The sequence below is a fragment of the Equus caballus genome, chromosome 15 (genome assembly GCF_041296265.1).
Source record: "Equus caballus isolate H_3958 breed thoroughbred chromosome 15, TB-T2T, whole genome shotgun sequence".
Classification (NCBI taxonomy): Eukaryota; Metazoa; Chordata; class Mammalia; order Perissodactyla; family Equidae; genus Equus; species Equus caballus.
This window is the reverse complement of record NC_091698.1, coordinates 30,979,830-30,994,970: the sequence shown is the minus strand read 5'-3', so window position 1 is coordinate 30,994,970 and position 15,141 is coordinate 30,979,830. Positions and strand designations below refer to the sequence as shown.

General features: G+C 40.8%; 2 long non-coding RNA genes across 2 annotated transcripts in view; one reads left to right on the top strand and one right to left on the bottom strand.

The window, feature by feature from the left end:
• LOC138917822 (uncharacterized) overlaps positions 1–5,775 on the top strand; it is a 20,444-nt gene extending 14,669 nt beyond the window's left edge. The window contains exon 3 of the long non-coding RNA XR_011426302.1: positions 5,651–5,775. This is a non-coding gene — a long non-coding RNA (uncharacterized lncRNA). The remainder of the gene's footprint in view (positions 1–5,650) is intronic.
• On the bottom strand, positions 4,611–15,141 carry LOC138917823 (uncharacterized). Its single transcript, XR_011426303.1, has 3 exons — positions 14,890–15,141; positions 14,347–14,466; positions 4,611–6,938 (listed from the first exon to the last, which is right to left on the bottom strand). It is a non-coding gene; the product is annotated as an uncharacterized lncRNA (long non-coding RNA).

Sequence of the window (15,141 nt, the reverse complement as noted above, 5' to 3'; positions counted from 1 at the left end):
ATCATTTATCCATTTAACTTACTTGTGTTCTCTGGACCTGCTCCTGAATTACCATTTCCATTATATGATAAATTGTTACTGCAACTTGAGAGGCAGCTCAAGTTTCAAAGTCATTTGATGCCCCAGGGTCAATTTGAAAGTCTCTCTTAGGGCTCAAAGGCATAACAGGAGCTGTTTTTCAAATGAATGGCAAATCGTTCTCTGTTACAGAAGGCATACTGCAGATCCCTGGGGGTCTGTGCTGCAACTCTCCTGCTGGATCTTCCTGAGACACAGAATGGCATCTTTACCTACCATGGATACGTTAGCACCACAGGACCTGCTGAGTTGTAGAGGCCAAGGAGCAGGGTAGTTTGCTTCATACCCTGGATCTACTGCAAATCTCCTCTTGCTTTGTGCGTTAACTAGGAAATAAATGAAGCAATGCTATACTACCAATATGGTATATGATGCCTCAAAATCTGAGGAGTTCCAACAAGTTCTATGCCTCTTTCTTAGTAATAGGAGGTGCAGCATCTTGTTCCAGGCGTGTTGCCCCCCTAAAACTTCACCAATAGGGGCCAGCCCTGTGGTGGAGTGGTTAAGCTCATGTGCTCCGGTTCGGTGGCCCAGGGTTTCACTGGTTCAGATCCTGGGCGAGGACATGGCACCCCTGGTCAGGCCATGTTGAGGTGGCGTCCCATATGCCACAACTAGAAGGACCTGCAACTAAGATATACAACTATGTACTGGGGCGGGGGGGGGGGGCAGTTGGGGGAGATAAAGCAGGAAAAAAAAATTGGCAACAGGTGTTAGCTCAGATGCTAATCTTAAAAAAAAAAAAAATTTCACCAATATTGCAAAGCCCTTGAATTTTAGGGAAGGGAGTCTTCTTTCCCCACCAGCTGGCATCTGGACATTCAGAGTACTTAGCATATTTTGTTCTACCAGGTCCAATTAACATTATGTTCTATAGAATGTCAAAGTGGATCAAGGTCCCTGGGGATTATATTGTGACAGACGGCAGGAGAGTTAATATAGCACTGGGGCAAGGCAGTCAATGTATTCTGCTGTCCTCCTTCCCATATGCAGACAAAATGCCTTCGCACCTTTTTACTGATGGAAATCGAAAAGAATGCATTTGCCAGATCAGTGGCTGCGCGCCAAGCACCAAAGGCTGTATTGATCTGTTCAGGTAAAGATCCAGCTCAGCAGCTACAACTGGGCTATCACTTGGTTAAGTTGATGGAAATCCACAGTCATCCACTAGAATCCATTTGGGTTTTTTATACATGAGAACCAAATAGGGATATGGTACCATGCCTTCATCTTCAGTCTTTGATGTAGGTGTTAATCTCTACAATTCTACCCCATGGGATGCTGTTCTTTATTTACTGTCTTGACACTTTACACTTGGCTCTTCCTAACATAATTGGTGAGGGAACCAGTCTGTGAGTTCTGCTAGCTGTTAAACACCTCCATTCCAATTAGGAGATTGGAAAATAACTGCAAGATGGATCTATGGACTCACTAGATCCACAGTGAGACAAATATGAGGCAGGACTCCCTCTGTTACTGAAACTGGGGACCAGCTCGCTTGAACTACACTGAGTTAGTTGTCTGTATGCAAAAGTGATTAGATAATGCGTTACTAAAACTCACCCTCTAGATAACATCTCTGATGCCTAGGTCACCATGGTAACAGGTGCTTGAGTTTTTCAGGAACTGAGAGTCGATTCCTTGTCCAGTTCAGGCTGGTTAAGACCACTGATTCATCAACTGGGCCTGTGCAGATGACCAGTAGGTGACCCTTTGATGTCAAGGAGCTGAAAACTCTATCCTCAGATCATGGCAACACCACCATTTTGTGAACGTGCATCCCGTGAAGAGCCATGAAACTTGACTACACTTGCTCAGATCATCAATTACCTCACTTCTCCTTCCCTCCAATCATCTATTCCCACTTCAGACCACCTCTCCCCTTTATCTGATAAATATCTCTAATCGCCGTTTTGGGGGAGGTGGATTTGAGATTGGTTTTCCTGCCTCCTTGCCTGGCTGCCTTGTTATTAAACCCTTTCTCTTTGCAAACTTGTCATCTCAGGGATTGGCATAATCATGCAGTGGGCACGACAAACTTGGTTTGGTAAAATTGCCTTGCCTCTATAAGCCCCGCTCTAGCCAAGAGAACCACGACAGCATTTCACATCCCCTGGTAACAGAGTCACCTCAGAGCCCAGTATTTCACAGCCCTTGAGAAATCTAGGTCCCCCTTTCTGTGATGGACAGTTTCTCTAGAACACGGTCATAGGTCCCTTTAGGGAAGAACTAGAGAAATATTGTATATATTTGCAGTGGCATTGCCAGGCCATTTCTCAAAGGGAACTGGTTTCCCCTTGCATCTGTATGAGAACTAACTCAGATCTAGAAACTGAGTGAGGACTTGTGATTTTCCATTGTGGTGATGACAACAGGCTTCTACTCCCCAGCTCTTCAAACAATCAAACAATACTCTGTTCTAATAAATATCTCTTCCCCAAAGACATTATGTGTCATTAGCCATTGCCACAAATCTCTGTGTATCAAGACGCCCTGGTTGCCACTCCAGTAATCACATCCATCTTGCCCCTGATGGTTAAGTGCCTCCACCTGCCTCTGCTATTTCAGAATCCTGTCATTCCCAGTAACACTAAGGAGTTCAGTTCAGTAACATCGTATGTTTCCGTCACCCGAGCCTACAGAGGACTCCACCACCGTTTCTCATTGATACCAGAAGCTCCCTTTCATTAGGGCCGGGTAAAGGGCCGTGATATTTGCAATATATTCTCAAATCGTTCAGGAAAAAAAAATTAAGATACAGAGAGAGTGGGGGGAACAAGCAATAAAGCAAATGAGGCAAAATGTTAACAATAGGCAAATCTGAGTAAAGGGTATACGGGTGTTTTTTGTACTGTTTTGAGTCACCTTTCTAAACTTTTCCACAGTAACTAGGATACTCATGTTTTCTACTTGTGCCAAATCTGATCTTTAAAGGTTCAGCAGGAAGTATTTGTAATATATTAGTGCACAGTAGTTTCCAGACAATTTCTGGTTACATTTCTTTTCTGATATTTAAATGTATCGCTTTTAATCTTTTACTTTCTTTATCCTTAATCAGGCTCCTGAAGAAGGAACTTGGAATTAATCATTGTAATTATTTTTTGCTTTGTTTTTATTTCCTGTTTCATTAGCATCAGGTTTTAATTTTATAAATTCCTTCTTGCTGCTCTTTGTACCTCAAGAGCTCAGACTTGAACCAATCAAAATTTTTTTCCATAATACACTGTCGTCACTACTCTATGATGGCCCACTTTTATTTATTTTAAAAAATGATGTAATAAACACTTGCCTAGTCTGAGTCCAGCCTAAGACCTAGAAAGAATAAACTATATCTCTGTATCTTTAAAATACGGGGATATGGACTTACCTGCAGATAATGACTATTCGGTTAATGACTAAAGCTGTACCACTTTTTGCAATGACTCCTTTTTTTTTAGTATAATGACTTTGCTTGAAAATACACTAAATAGATAAGCTATAAGAAGTGTGGCTTCACTTTAGGGTTTCAGGCAAAGACACTCACAAATCTCCACGCAGCAGTTCCCAGCCAGAGGCCCCACAAGGAGGAAGCATCCTCTGGACTCTGTGGGACAGCACTACCTCGCGGGAAGGAGGATGAGCAGCACTTTACAGAATTCCATGAGCATTTCCATGTTAGGAAACAACCTTGCCTTAATTTTGCTCCAAAGATGTTTTGGGTGCTGTAAGTTTATTTTATGTGCAGTTTGAGTGCAAGCTAATACTGGGTAGAAGGTACCCATTTCCACGCCAACATTAGATTTTATCAGAGTTTTTGGTTTTTGTCAAACTGAAGGACCAAAAATGTCACTGACATCTACATTTCTCTGATGGCTAGGGAGGTTGCATGCTTTTGCTTTCCTCTTTTGTGAATCTCCTGCTCCTCTCTGTATCATGGAGTTGTTGCTGCCATCACAAATAACCCCAGTATCTCAGTGGCTAATAAAACAGTGAAAGCATCTGGTTCTTGATCATTTTACATGAGGGCTGAGGTCAGGCTGTACTGTGCTTAGTTTAGCTTCCCATCCCTGGACTCAGACTGAAGGAGCACCTCTCATCTAGCTGGGCTACTCCCACAGCAGAGAGAAGAAACACAGAAGACTGAACCAAGCCACACGGGACAGTTAAATCTTGGGCTTGGATGTGGCATATGTCACTGCTCCTCACCTTCTATTGGCTAAAGCAAGTCTCGTGGCCAGCCCAGGCTGTGGGATGGGGAAATCTCCTCCTCCAAAGAGTGTGTAATGAACATGGGATGTTTAACACTGATACTGGGGAGGAGTTGATAACTGGGAATGGGGTTATTATGTGCTAAACTGTCCCACTTTTCTTTTGAGTCCTTTGTCCTTTTATTTTTGATTTGTAGGATTGCTGTATATATTCTGGATTTATTATTTTGTCTTTTATAGTAGGACATATGTTTTCTTCCAGTCAGTCTTCTATCTTGTAAATTTGTTGATGACTTATTTGCTAAGCAAAACTTTAAAATTTTGATAAAAACAAGTTTACTCATCTTTTCTGTTGCATTTTTTGCCTTTATTAAAGTAGATTTTCTTGCCTTAATGAAATAAACAACCCAACTATGTTTTCTTCCAATACACTTGTTTTATATTTAGCTCTTTAATCTGTCTGGATCATTCTTTTTTGAAAATATTTGATTCTTTCAACACCATTATTAAATAGTTAGTTCCTTTGCCACTCGTTTAAAATGCCTCTTCTATTGTAAGGTAAATTTGCATGTATAAATGAGTCTTGCCCCCCACCCCCCACCCCAGCCCTGGATATCCATTCTATCCATTCCATTGATCTGTTTTCTGGTCTTATGCTGACACCACCTCATTCCAAAGGCCATGCCCCACAGCATGTTCTGATATCAGAATGACAGATGCCCTGTCTTTGTTCTTCCTTGTCAAAAATATTTTGGCTAACATTTTCCCAAAGACGATATACAGATGGCCAATAAATGTATGAAAAGATGTTCAACATCACTAATCATCAGGGAAATGCAAATCAAAACTGCACTAAGCGAGGCTGGCCCGGTGGCGCAGCTGTTAAGTGCGCACCTTCTGCTTCTCCGTAGCCTGCACTTCACCGTTTCGGATCCCAGGTGCAGACATGACACCGCTTGGCAAAAAGCCATGCTGTGGTAGGCATCCCACATATAAAAAGTAGAGGAAATGGGCATGGATGTTAGCTCAGGGCCAGTCTTCCTCAGCAAAAAGAGGAGGATTGGCAGTAGTTAGCTCAGGGCTAATCTTCCTCAAAAAAAAAAAAACAACTACACTAATATACCACCTTATGCCTGTTAAAATGGCTATAATCACTAAGACTAAAAACAACAAGTGTTGGAGAGGATGTGGAGAAAAGGGAACCCTCATACACTGCTGGTGGGAATGCAAACCGGTGCAGCCACTATGGAAAACAGTATGGAGATTCCTCAAAAAATTAAAAATAGAACTACCATATGACCCAGCTATTCCACCACTAGGTATCTACCCAAACAATTTCAAATCAACAATCCAAAGTAACATATGCACCCCTGTGTTCATTGCAGCACTATTCACAATAGCCAAGACATGGAAACAATCCAAGTGCCCATCGAATGATGATTGGATAGAGAAGATGTGGTATATATATACAATGGAATACTACTCAGCCAGAAAAAGAGACAAAATCATCCCATTTGCAACAACATGGGTGGACCTGGAGGGAATTATGCTTAGCAAAATAAGCAACACTGAGAAAAACAAACACCAGATGATTTCACTTGTATGTGGAATAAGAACAAGCAAATGGACAAAGAAAACAGTTCAGTGGTGGTTACCAGGGGAAGGGGGGTGGGGGGTGGGCACAGAGGGTGAAGGGGAGCTCCTATGTGGTGACAGATAAGAAATAATGTACAACTGAACTTTAATAATGATGTAAACTATTACGAACTCAAATTAAAAAAAAATATTTTGGCTATTCCTGCACATTTTTTTTAACATCGAAATGAAATTGACAATAGGTGTATTACATTACTCAATAATATACTGTTAATATCTTTTAATTGTAATGACTGTATTGTATTCCACTACGTAGATGTGCCAAAATTTATTGAACAAATCCTGCATTTTAAAATAATTACATGACTTCCTTTTCCACAATTTGATGAACCATAATGTGATGGAACCTTTGTAGCTAAATCTCTGATGATTTTTAGAATTATTTCCTTATGATGAATTTCTAGATGGGAATTGCTGAGGTAAAGTTATTGATATTTTCCCCAGTCTTATAAAGTCTTGGAGACATGCTTTTCCAATCTACACTCCTAGTAGCTGTAGTTGGAGCAAAATTTCCTACACCCTCAATGACATTTATAAAAAGTAATTTTCTAAGTTAGGTGCTAGTGTAGGGGGTACAACTGTATGTTTAAAATATAAGTTAAATTGTATAGCTCATTATTTGAAAATAAGGGGAAAGTCATCTGTACTCTTTGGGCCTTAGTATCCAAAATCTCAAGTGGGGATTTATATCAGCTCAAGCTACTTCCAAGAAATATTATGAATAATTAAATGATGTAAAACATTTGAAAGGAAATTAGAAAAATAAAAAACACTATGGAATGTAAGTTATTCAAATATTGATGAAGGAATTGTAATGACTGAGGTTTGTATTCTCTTTCCAAAAGAAATGAACGGTATTGATGGTCATTAGACTGTATTCCAGGCAGCACTTGAAACACTTGATGTGTGCCATATCCTTACAAGAATCAGATGAGTGTTTTTAGCTCCATCTTGTAGAGGAAGAAACAGGCTCAGGGAGCTTAGAGTACTTGCCTCCTCACCTCCTCCCGAAAAAACCTGGGGAAAAGTGAGAGCAAGAGTCAGATTCTGGTCTCATTCACAGCTTGTGCTCATTCCATTTGAGGCTACATTGTGGGTGCTGGCTCTTGTCTGACCATAGCCTCCAGAGAGTGCCCCACGGTCCACTGGAAGCAGGTGGACTTGTGAATGTCTGCAGATGGCAGTTTTGGGAGAAGCCCATGTCACCGTGGGCCAGCTGGGACTCTGTGCTAATCTTGTGGTCATTTCCCCAGTCACATTAGACATACTTCACAACTGGCAGAATCCCCACATTTCTTCCCTGACTCAGAGAATCAGGGCTATTATGGAGGGACAAGCCAAGTGAAAGCTCCTGGACGGCTCCCTCCTCACCTCCACCACTAAGATACCAACCCAAAAAGTGATTCCTCATCTCTAGGGCAATCCCTATCCCTTAGTGCCGCCATCCACGACTCACAAGATGCAGAGGTGGTGATTCCCACCACATGTTCATTTGACTCATAGGTTTGGCCTGTACAAAATTCGGATGATAGCTTTTCACAAATTTAATCAGATGGTGTTGCCAATGCTCAATGGGCCCACGTACAAGTGGGAATCGTGTACACGGAATAGGCCATGTATGAGATGGCCTGTCCATAGTGGGAATGCTGGAGTCTATGCATGAGTTCAATAGACTGGCCTTCCCCTTACCAAGGCTACTATGTCTGTGATGCTGATGAATATCCAACCTGCCATCAACAGAGGCCAATACTGAGCTACGGAAATTCTGGGAAACGTAGTTCAGTCTAGCCAAGTTGGCACAGTACAAAGACATTGCAGTGACCAAACTCTCTTACTAAAGTGTTTGGACAAGAAGGACGTGGGAGAGGTAGAGTCTGAAATCTGCCTAAGTTGACTTTTGAGGAGGGTAGTTCAAAGCTCAACAATACCAGATGTCTGTGGATGATAAAGAGCATGTAGATTCATTGAATACTTTGACCCCCAGCTCATTGTTGAGTGGCTTTGCAGGCTTTGTTACAAAAGATGCAGCATTGTCAAACCGTAAATGATCCAAAAAGCCAAACACATGACAGTTTAGTCTCAAAGGCCACAATGGTATGCCCAGAGTTGGTTAATCAGACTGAAACAGCAACATCATAAACTGAAAAAGTGTCAACAGTGGTGAAGCACCATTGGAAGCAATAAAAGGGAGAGTCAAAAATCCAATGTAGTCAATCGGTCAGGAGTGGGTGAAGCCAATGGCCCCTGTCATGTGACTTCCTTCACTGTGAGATAAAGATGCCAACTTTGGGCAGAAGTCACAAGTCGGGCATGCAGTGGAGTCTTCTGCAGCAGAAACAGGGTCCTTTACTTTGTGCCCAGAGTATGATGGTGGATGCAGTGCCACGTTCAGTACAATGGTGGATCCAGGGGGCAATCTGGACAGCACAGGCTTGACCAGAACTTGACTCCAGTCAGCCTCATCAGAGAAAGGGTCCTTACCATGAGCCTGATACATTGAATCATCAACCACAATTTGTTTTCACAGTTTGCAGCCCAAAGAAGGGTGTCTTTAATTTGTTTTCGAAGTATTGGACTAGAGGGCTGGTCCACCAGGGACAGTCCAAGAGTCAGTAAAAATGTAATACAACTAGCTCTTACAGTATCATCTAAGGCAATGGTTCTTAACCAAGAGTGATTTTTCTGTCCCAGGGGACATTAGACAATATCTAGAGACATTTTTGATTATCATGACTGTGGGTTGAGAGGCTACTGGTATCTAGTAGGTAGGTGCCAGAGATGCTGCTAAACATGTGTACTACAATGGCCAGGACAGCCCCCTCACAAAGAATTATCCAGCCTAAAACGTCAATAGTGATGCTGTTGAGAAACCTCATTGTGCTGACCAGCCCTCAATGCAGCTGGTCTTTCAGAGTTGTCATTGGGGCTGGATCGCTGTCATCATTCTAGCCTATTTTTGTATTTGTTTTAAATTCTCCATTAGGAAAAGTGTGATTAAATGTAGGGACTAGAATTCTGGGCAAGCTCCGTTCTTACTCAGACCTTCCGGTGATTCTTGGGCCTTCTGAAGTCTGAGAACATGGCCACAAATTCTCAGGGGCCCTGGGAGGGTTGGGTTTTTTTCTGGACCCAACAGAGACTGCATTTATGAAATTTCCAGCCAGTTTTCGGCAATACACTCACTTCAACCATTTTCTTTCTTACAGATCCTCTTTCTAGCACTTTAGCCAAACGTTCTCCTTGTACTCTAATCTATCACCTTCACAAGGGCAGGGGTTTTTTGTGTATTTTGTTCACTCACATAAGTAATCCCAGCCCTTAAAATAGTGCCTAGCACTGTATACATGCTCAATATGTGTCTGACTGACTGAGTGACTGAATGAATCCATGAATAAGCTGGCTTTTTAAAATTTGTGGGTTATTTATAGCAATCTTTTTTTGAGACATAATTCACATACTATAAATTCAACCTTTTAAAGTATACTATTCATTGGTTTATAATATATTCACAAAGTTGTGCAACCATCACAACTAACTGCAGAATATTTCTATCACCCCAAAATCAAACCCGGTAGCCATGAGCATTCACTCTCCGTTCTTCCCTTCCCCTGGTCCCTGGCAACCATGAATCTACTTTTCTGTCTCTGGATTTGCCTATTCTGGCCATTTCATATACATGGAATCATACAGTATGTAGTCCTTTGTGACTGCCTTCCTTTACTTAACATAATGTTTTCAAGGTTCGTCCATGTATCAGTATTTCACCCTTTCTTATGGCTGAATAATACTCCATCGTATGAAGATATCATATTTTGCTTATCCACTCATCAGTTTATGAATATTTGGGTTGTTTCACTTTGGGACTATTATGAATTACGTTGCTATGAACATTGTTGCAGAAATTTCTGTATGAATATAGGTTTTCAACTCTCTTGGGTGGAAGATACCCAGGAGTGTGAAATTGCTGGGTCATATGGTAACTCCATGTTTAACTTTTTGAGGAACTGACAGACTGTTTTCCAAAACAGCCGCACCATTTTACATTTCCACTAGAAATGCGTGATATCACGAATGCCATAGATTCCTGCATAATGACATATTTCCCAATAGTGCTGAGCACCCACTTTCCTGCTTCTTCTCAAATTAAGTAAAAATCTTAATTTTAACAAGTTAGTGATTTTGCTGAAATGAAGGCAAAAGATACTTTAATGAAATAAATATTTAATAATTCTAAATTCTTCTTGTCTTTAATACTCATCCACCATCACCAATTACCCAGACATGAGCAATAAATATTACCTTTGATATGTTGCCGACTTTTATTATATATAGCCATAGCTTTATACATCTTTTTTATTTTGTTAATATAAACATATATTTATCATGGCAGGAAGATAGGACATACTTCATTTAGCAGCTTGTTACTTTCAAACATCGGATATATCGGCGCAAGGGCCTCCATTTCACTCTTGCCCTGGCTGCAAACGTTGGGAGCCAGCTGGGAGCTGCCTCTCTCTGCTTTGTGATCTAGGCAATTCATCTCTCTTTTTGTTTTCCTTGTCACTTCCGGTAGACAACAAAAAGAAAATGCTAGATAAGGTTCTGTGGTTAAAATGGGAGATAAGACAGCAGCTCGCTTAAATGAAGTTAGATGAGGCCAAGTCACTATTTGCTCAAGATGAGATGGACTTTCAGCCTCTCTTCTGGGATAGGGATGTTGCCAAGACAATGAGCTTAACACAGTTTAAAAACAATAGGCAGACTTACTTTTCTGGGCAGTTGATCTCTTTGTATAAAAATGTGGGTGGGGGGAAGGCAACGTGGCTCTAGCTAGCGCAAACCTGTTTCAAGGTGATCCCACCTTGGTATGTTATTCTCCTCCAGGAACACAGGTTATAAGGTGTACCCTCTATGAACTAAAATTCTCTCTTGGAGTCTGATCAGACGTAGACAAGTAGAATAAAGTCATGGTCTGGCTGATGCTTCCACCTCTGGCATCTCTCCAAACGGAGGTGGCCTTGATGCCTAAGAAAGCCCCATGGAGATGGCAGTCTCGGGGCAGCAGGGTCAGGAAAGGCATCTGGGAGGAGCGGGGTCAGGAAAGGCATCTCCCCAGTAGCAAGGATAACCACATCATTTTTCCTGTGCGTGATGTGAACTCATAAATTCTTGAGAGACAAGAAACAACATTCTCTAGTGAGAATTTTGGACTTAGAGGACATTAATAGAAACCAACAATTGCCTTTATAAAATTCCCAAATTCTCAAGGAAAACTTAATAGTCAAATTAAGATCCGTAAAATGTGCACAATCACAACTGAGTAAAAGATAGGCATCTGATCAGAAAAAGCAGAAAATGTTGTAAATTTTTAATTTAGCCAGTGGAAAATCTTGGTATTTTTTTCCTCCTTTCCTCATGCCTTCCCCCTTTCTCATCTTGCTGCCAGAGAAGGTCAAGTTCTCTATTCAGGGCTACAGGAATTAAAAGGTAGAGGGTAATTCCTTCAAAGCAAAGAGAAAAAGAAAACCTACACTCTTCTCCTTCCTCACATGCAATGGTTCAGGAAGCTGCAGGTGTAACTGGTGAATGGCAAGGAATGAAAAGCCTGAAGGATGCAGCCAGCACAGAGGGCTCACATTGGTGATGTGAGTGCTCATACAGGTGATGTGATGTAAGTTACAGGATCTGCATCTAAGTAAATGATTGTTTAGGTAGAAAATAGGAACAGTGTGAGGGATCGCAGCAAGGGGGACGAATCGTCCCTCACCAGACGAGACTAACGGCAAAACTAACTGAGTCCTCTTCATTCTTTAAATGAACAAAAGGGGAACTGTATACACAGCCAAGGTTTAAGACATGGAACAGCAACAATAATAACATTATCAAATCTTCTTTTCCCCTTTTAATTTCTCTTTGAAAGATGAATGTGTGAGTGGCACTAGGCAAAATAGAAAGTTAGAATATTTGATTGAAAAAAATCTTAAACTATATGATATCCATGGTTTTTAAGGATACTGGATTGACATGATCTTGAGCCAGTTAAGTTGTGTTATCAACTAGATTGTGCTTTAAATCATTAAACTGTCTCAGATCTAATTTTTTTTTTGAGAAAGTCAATATTTCTGGACAGTGGATTAAAGAAAAAGAGGATGATAACATGGCCTGAATGACAGTTGTCAACAAATTCTTCTCCAAAGCTTTTAATACTTTATGTGTTCATTCATTTTCCCCTAACTTTTTATTCTGGAAAATTTCAAACCCATAAATTGTTGTAAGAATAGTACAGTACATCCTTCACCTTCATTTATCAATTGTTAGCCTTTTTCCATATTTGTTCTCTCTCTCTCTCTATTTATATATAGTGTGTATATATACATGTATATATCTGTAAATACACACATATATGAATATATATACACATATATATGAATGAATGAACATATATGAATAGATATATATGTATTGTTATATATATAGATATATGGTGATTCATACACGCACAATTTTTTCTGAACTGTTTGAGAATAAGTTGCATTTATTTTGAGATTTCACCCCTAGACACTTCAACATGTATCTCCTAAGAAGAAGGACATTCTTCTATATTAACTCAATATCATTATCAAACCCAAGACATTTAACATTTATATAATACTCTTATCTAATATACAGTGCATATTCAAATATCCCCTATTGTCCCAACAATGGCTTTTAGAGATGGTCCAGGCAGGGGCAATGTCTCTTTAATCTGTTTTAATCAAACACCATCCCCTGGACTTTTTCTGTCTTTCATGACACTGACATTTTTGAAAAGTCCCGGACAGTCATTTTGCACAGTCTCTCTCAATTTGGGGCTGTCTGATATTTCCTCCTTCAAGTGGGCCCACGGGTGAGAAGTTTATGGTGCTGCTATAAGAACATATAGAAGTAGAATCTGGCCCTCTCAGGAGGGTGGGGACAGAGAAGACTCTCTAAAGGATTCTGGACTGAGCTCAAGTTGGAGTGATGAGTAGGAATTAACTAAAGCAAGAGAACTCCCACCTAGGGTGCAATGATATGGCAATGAGAAAGAGCATGGTGGCCAAAGGAAATGAGAAGATGGGGAAGATGATGCCTTCAGTTCTGAAATCCAAGGAAAAGTCCACGTAGACAGTGGAAGCCAGTGGCAGACACCTGGGCTGAAGATAGCCATCTGTGAGCCAATGATTTGTTTGATACTCTCTATAACAAATGAGATCACTGCAGAGAGAAGAGAATAAAAAGAGACTTGGTTTCAGCCTTAAAGAATACCACCATATAATGGCTAGGTAGGAGAAGGTGGACGAGTGGCCAGAGAGGTAGGAGGACACCTGCAGAGCACGTAAAGAAAGACAGGGAAGGAAGAGTTTCGGGAAATGAGGAGGAGTTAAAGAAAAAATCATTCTGACACTTGTTAAAACAATAGGAAAGACTTTATTCAGGACTACTGCAACAGGGGAGAGAGCTCTGACTCAACTCTGAATACAGCAAGGACAAGTGGGGATTTGTAGCCAACAAGCAGAGAGAGGGAGTCAGTGGATGGAAAATTACCAAGAGGAGACATCAGTGGTATGGTAATTCTTGCTGAACCAACCTGACAGAATTCTTGCTCAAAGTGGGGGATGAGGACCTTGGTCAGTTATCAAGGTTGAGGGGCTTCTTCCTAAATTGACTTAGCAGGATTCTTTGCTAAGACTGGGCTGGGCAGACCAAACATAAGACAGGGGCTAAGGTTGACGCCTAGTCTAAAAGAGGGCCCAGAGGAATCTGACTAAAGTTTGATCAAGGAAAGAATCTCTGTCTCTCTCTCTTTTTGTTTTGGTGAGGAAGATTGTCCCTGAGCTAAGGTCTGTTGCCAATCTTCCTCTTTTTTTCTTTTTTTTTTTTGCTTGAGGAAAATTGTCACTGAGCTAACATCCATACAAGTCTTCCTCTGTTTTGTATGTGGGAAGCTGCCACAGCATAGCTTGTTGAATGGTGTGTAGGTTCGTACCAGGGATCTGAACCTGCAGACCCCGGGCTTCTGAAGCAGAGTGCACGAACTCAACCATTACACCACCAGGCCGGCCCCAAGGAGACAGTCTTTGTCAGGGGTCAGCCCATTGAGAGCTGCAGAGATGAGGACTGAGAAGTGTAGCAACGTGGAGGTCACTGGTGGCCTTAGCAAAAGCCGTGAAGAGTTTGAGGATATTTTTCATATAGTTCCATGTATATACTGAAAATACTTGATTTTAAATATAATTCCTTTTGTATATCCATGTAAGGAAATATTATGTAACCATAAAAATAATGAGATAATTATTTATGTAATGATATGGAATGATTGCCAAGCTAAATTTTTAGGTGAAAAAAGAACATCATGTAAGTAAATTAGCATTTGTATAAAAAAGGAAGATAAAAATACACTTACATATGTGTGGGAGTGTGTCCACATATGTATGCATTTGCCGGTGTATACATAAGATGCTTCTAGAAAGATATACAAGAAACGGAAAGCATTGGCTGCCTTCAAGGAGAGGAACTCGATGACCTGGAGCAGGGTTAAAAGGGAGACTTTTCAATGAATAGCCTTTCGTACCTTTTGAATTTTTGTACTATGTGCAAGTAATACTTATTTTGAAAATTAATATGTAAATATTCTTTGTGAGATCATATTATAATTATATTATGATTCCCATTTATTGAACATCTGTTCAAATGACAATACAAGGAGATCTGTCTTCATTTTTGAATTATCATATACATCCCATTTTATAGACAAACCATTATTTGTCCAATGTCTCCGAATTTCATTATTGTAAACTACACTGCAGGGTGCATCCTTGTACATTCATATTTGTACAGACACAATTCTGTAGCATAAACTCCTACAAATGAAACAAGATACTTTCACATTGCCTTCCGGAAAGGCTGTTCCAGGCCTCACACCTTCCCCATCCACACCAGTGTGTACCTGTTGTTCCACGTATTCTACGACACTGAGGATTGTCTCCAAATTGTGTAGGGTATCCAGTGTGGCACAGACGATGCCAAGTGCTCACTTGCTTTTCCTCTGGAGCACACAGGTAGGCTACATTTCCCAGCATCCCTTGCAGTGCGGCAGAGCTGAGTTCTGGTTGATGGCAGTAGTGGTGTGCACCAGCACGTCTAGAACTGGCCCCCAAAAAACCTCCCTGTGATCCTTGAGCTCTCTCTCTTCCTTTAT